The sequence below is a fragment of the Dipteris shenzhenensis genome, unplaced genomic scaffold (assembly GCF_047967505.1).
Source record: "Dipteris shenzhenensis isolate YYH24624 ecotype China unplaced genomic scaffold, Dip_SZ_1.0 scaf0573, whole genome shotgun sequence".
In the NCBI taxonomy this organism is placed as follows: Eukaryota; Viridiplantae; Streptophyta; class Polypodiopsida; order Gleicheniales; family Dipteridaceae; genus Dipteris; species Dipteris shenzhenensis.
In genome coordinates this window covers 64,888-70,259 of record NW_028239879.1, presented here as the reverse complement: position 1 = coordinate 70,259, position 5,372 = coordinate 64,888, and positions in this window count along the sequence as shown.

Below are 5,372 nucleotides of genomic sequence, written 5' to 3'. Positions count from 1 at the left end.
TGTGAGGTTGTCATACAATCAATGAGTAGCAAGAAATGACCATTTCATGTTGCTGTGATGAGGAGGATGATTTGGTTTTCCTTTTAGGGCCTTCACTTGAAACCTACCTAGCATTTAGATGCAAGTGTGGTGAAACTCATCAAGCAATTATCCACATTAAAATGACACTATGACAAGATCTTGAAAGGGTCATATCTTATATTTTAGTTGCAGAGTTGCCTTCTACATTTGATGGTGATGTTTTGTTTGAACTTCCATTTAAGACATTTGAAATACAGACAACAGTCACATAATTAAAGTATGATGGCCATGTTTGGATAGTTCTCGGACAAATGCAATATCAACAAATATACATTCCTTTGTTGGGGTGGTATGTCAAAAATATTGTGTAGGTCATCTGAAATGTTGCAATTTCTCATGTTCTTTTCTTGTTAGGAATGGAATTTTTAATCAAGAGAAATGTCAAGGATGGCTACCAAATCTTTGTTAAGCTGGCATGGACACAAAATCTATTGGAACAATTGTGTGCATACATTGTAAGATCCCTCCTATTTGTGAGGCTTCTTGTTCAAGTCTTGTCCATGTCAAATGGTTCTTTGTTTTCCAAATGAGAAAGTTGGCAGAAGATACACACATTGTATTATCCATTTGGGTAATCACTTGCATCCTGTTGGATAGGGTATAACCTGAAAGTCTATGAATATCATTCAAGCCTAAAAAATGATATTCAACAACAAGGACAAGAAATGATAGATGATGAATTCAATGACTTGATTGAGTCATTGTCTCCATTGAGTGAGAAAAACGGTAACTTACAATAATCTATTTGAATCTCTTATGTTCTCTTTTGTGTCATTAATTACTAACACACAATGCATTGGTGTTTTACAATATGTAAATTGATTCAAAAAAACAAAATAGAGTTCACAAACACTATAGATGGGATTGAGGGGATTTTGTACCTAAAAAGATATAGTGTGTACGAATTCATTTAGAGTGCAATCTTTCTTGGTCAAGTTGACTTCACCTCTTTTGAAAGATCATAGATGTTATGTCTTCAAGATGTCAACAAGAGGCCACCTAGGATCACGGTGGATTTGGTAAATAACATGTTCCAGGTGTAGATCTTGGAGAGTCTTGGGTCGTTTTTAACTTTGTGAAGAGGATGAAAGATGAGACAACCATGTCTTATCATGTATAGAATCCTTTCATTCACTAGATCCAAATAATTTATATATGTGCTTTCAAGGTTGAGGATACTTAACCCCAAGTCCTCTTTTGGGAGATGCTTAATCAAGTGATGTGAAGAAACATGGATGCAAAAGCCCAGTTTAAAGGATTTATGTCAAATGAGGACCAAGAAAATTGGTGGGTTGTAAGAACTATATTTAGTGGTAGTCTTGACAATGTTATGGAGTTTCGAGAATGTTGATGTTTTTCTTTTGGGAGAAGAGTCTTCATAAACATGCCAAATCTTGCATTTCTCCTCATCACCAAGAGTATTTTAGACAAATATGTAGACAATGGAAAGATTCACAAACAAGATATGCAACTAACATTGAAATGAACCATCTACAAGAGTGGTGGAGCTTAACTAGTCATGAAAATGAAAAGGAAATTACAAGTCTTGAAGCATGGTCAATGTGGTGGCATGCATGCATATCGTATTAGGGTCAATACATGATAGAGGTAATTTAGTTCAAAGTAGTTCTTTGGTATTTTTCTTCATTCACAAAATTGAGATTTCTTTGTAAGCTTCTTATTATTGTTGTTTTAATGTTACTTGCTTTCTTTGAAGGCTATGCAAAGTCACAATAAGCTTTGGGTGCCTTGTACCAACCTCTAGAATCCATACATGGAAGTTGGTTGGTAGCAACAACAAATGTAAAATATATTAGTGTTTATGATGCATGCATGAGTGACCTTTCCAATTCTATATTGCAAACATCTACATACACTTCATTCCTTGAGGGAAAACTTATTCGAAGGGGTCCTAATTTGTACATTCTTGAGAAAAGGGTAGCATCAGCTAGGCAAAAGAGTTATAGTGCAAAAGTGGTGGTTGACTTGATAAATGAGGTGGAAAATGGCATTGGTGCAAAAGAAAATTAAAGCTTTGATGATGGAGATAATGAGATGGTGCATACACGAAGGATAGAATCCATGCAAATCCCAATACCTCCAAATGATAGTCATAGGCCAAAATGTGGATACTCAAGTAAGAGAAGTTCATTTATACCATTCTAAGGATCCAGAGTGGGTGGAAACACTACAGCGTTCCCTAAAGAGATAGAGGAGGACACTTTCATTGTTACTAAAGATAACATTCATGAAATAGATTGGGCAGTTTGTCATACGCCGCCTAAGTGAAGTCAAGCTCGTTTTGTCAAGTATACCTTGGTAGGAAGGTGGGAAAATGAAATAAGCTCATCAATTCAAAAGGGAGTTCAAAAATTGGAATTCTTTCCCCATCCTTGTTCACCTGAATCAAGAAACCTCAAGGTATATGTGGTCAAATGGTATGGTATTTTGGGGACAATGTAGTTCATACATGGCAAGCCGCTTACATTATTGAAGGACAAATTCAACTAGCACCTAGCAATTGGAAAGTCACCTCTGGTACTTTTCTTCTCAAAGAATAAGTACATTCATTTATTGAAAACATATATACCACATTTACCTTTGTTATCTAGGATTATATAGGCAACTCTAAGTAAATAAGAGTCGTTTCAGACATTACTAAAGTTAAATGGAGACTAGACATGTATTCCTAAAAGAGATGATTACCTACTAGTTTGTTTATAAAATGACGCCATTTTGGAATAATTTGTGAGGGAATATTATAATATTTTTCATCTTAACACTTCAAACTTGCATTTCCATTCATGTGTGGATCATAGATAAAGATAGTACTAAAGTAGATTTCGAATTTCTAGCTACACGACTTCAAATTAAGGATTCTATAGCTTATTTGTTGAATATTTTTAATGTATGGTTGAGGTATCTAATGTTGCAAACTATTAGATAATTGTATAACATTATGAGGATACTAAGCAGCCTTGTAAATACCTTTATTTTTCCAATCAAACCCCATCCATTTCAAAATTCCTTCAAAATCATATTCATATCCATATAAATTGCCTTTTGACTTTGGATTCCCTTAGGAGGAAAAAGACAAGACTGTCTTTAAGGCTATGAATCCACTTGTCAAGAGTTTTCATCCTCACAAAGTCCTTCAATCTCACGAGGTCTTTTGATTCTCATGAAGTCTCCCAGGAGGCCTTTTGAGTCTTCATGGGTTACTTAAGTTCTTACAAGGTCCTCATGTGAGCTTTCTGAGATCCAGGGTGAAATTTAAGAGGGATGAAATGACATCCAACTGGTCATCAAAAGTGGCTTGGATTTAGATTAGCCCAAATAACTCATGATTATGTTCCAAGGGTTAGGAATGATAATAACTTGCAAAAAGTAGAGAAAAAAGGAAGTTTGAAGAGTTTATTGTCAATGGTTATGAGGATTTGATGCAAAATCTTGTAGCGGAGGTGGAGGTAGAGAAAATTATCATCAAGATGAAGAGGATAGTAGCAACACCAACATAAACTAGTAGCAAAATTCAAACAAGGAAAATAAATGAACTTCATCTCATAGAGTATCACTTCAACAAAGGTGTATCCCTTCAAATAGGTTTGCAAATATTCAGTGCAATTATTATTACAAGATTAGACAATATGAAAGTCATTACAAAATAAAATAGTGTAATTAAAAATTTTAGTACAACACTAAGAAATTTTAGAGGAAATTATCTTGGACATATTCACATTCAAAATCATTATGCAAATCAACAACAAGGTCAAAATTGTGATGAATATCACAATGGAAAGTATGGAAATAGAAGTAGATTAGTCATAAGTTCAAGAGAAGATTTGTCATCAAGGACAAAACAATGATGATGAAGTTCCATGGTTTATACACAATGCAACAAGTTTATTAAGAGAATGTATTTATCATCACAAGAACACAAATTATTATGAAATTCATGGTACAGACCTTACCCTATTTGAAATATATTTGCTTATGCTATGGTTAAAAAAGGGATAGTGTCTCTAAAACAAAGTCTTATGCTACTCTAAATGCAATAATGCCTAGTAGTAATCTTTGTACCATTATAATTTAGACTCCTACCAATTTAGATCCTGTTTTGACTATTGATGCCCATCATGGGTATGAAAAACCAATGTCACAGCCTCACATCTAGGATAAATGACCCAAGAATATTTGTTGTAAACATTAACGAGAGTGGGATAATATAATGAACCATTGTTACTTCTTGCTTGTGCATATTCCATGTAGCCTAAATGTATCAAATCTAGAAGAATTATTAATTTGTTTGTGCCTCTACCTAAATTGGCTGTGTACCAAAATAGTAAGGTATCCTTTCATGACACACCCTTGTTAATTACTAGCAACTTGACACTTTTAAATTGTCTCTTCTTCATTGCTAATATCCATGAAAATTACTCTATAGTACTCTTTCGTTATTTACAAGGTTTTTTTAACGGAGTTTAGGAACACATAGTATATTAATTACTTTTCTAACAACTTGGCATACTTTTAAATTGTCTCTTCTTAAATGCTAATATCCATGAAAATTACTCTATAGTACTCTTTCGTTATTTACAAGGTTTTTTTACGGAGTTTAGGAACACATAGTATATTAATTACTTTTCTAACAACTTGACATACTTTTAAATTGTCTCTTCTTTAATGCTAATATCCATGAAAATTACTCTGTAGTACTCTTTCATTATTTACAAGGTTTTTTTAGGAGTTTAGGAACACATAGTATATTAAATTCTATGGGCCCAAGAACTTTACCAAATCTTATCCTATATAATGTCATACCCATCGGTCATGCATGACGCATGGTGAGAATCGAGGAAATATGATTTCAAACCATAATTTGCACAATCATTAAACTAAGTATGTTTAAGTCCTACTCAAAGTATCATAGGATATCATTTGCATGGCTAGAAGCACATCGATGCATCTTTTCCAATGTTCAAGCATGATGCATGGTGAAAATCAAGGACATATGCTTTCCAAACCATGTAACTGATATCCAATGAGTTTCATACTTTTCGCAGGCCTTAAAATTTTATTTTAATGATTGTACAAAGTATGATACCCATTGATTATCATTTTCATGGCTAGAAGAATGCCAATGCATGTATTTGAACAGTCATGTATGATGCATGATGACAATCAAGGAAATACTCTTTCCAAACCATGAAAATAATATCTAATGGGTATCATAATTTGTACATGCCTTGAAATAAGTAATCTCAAGGCTTGTGCAAAGTTTCATACCCATC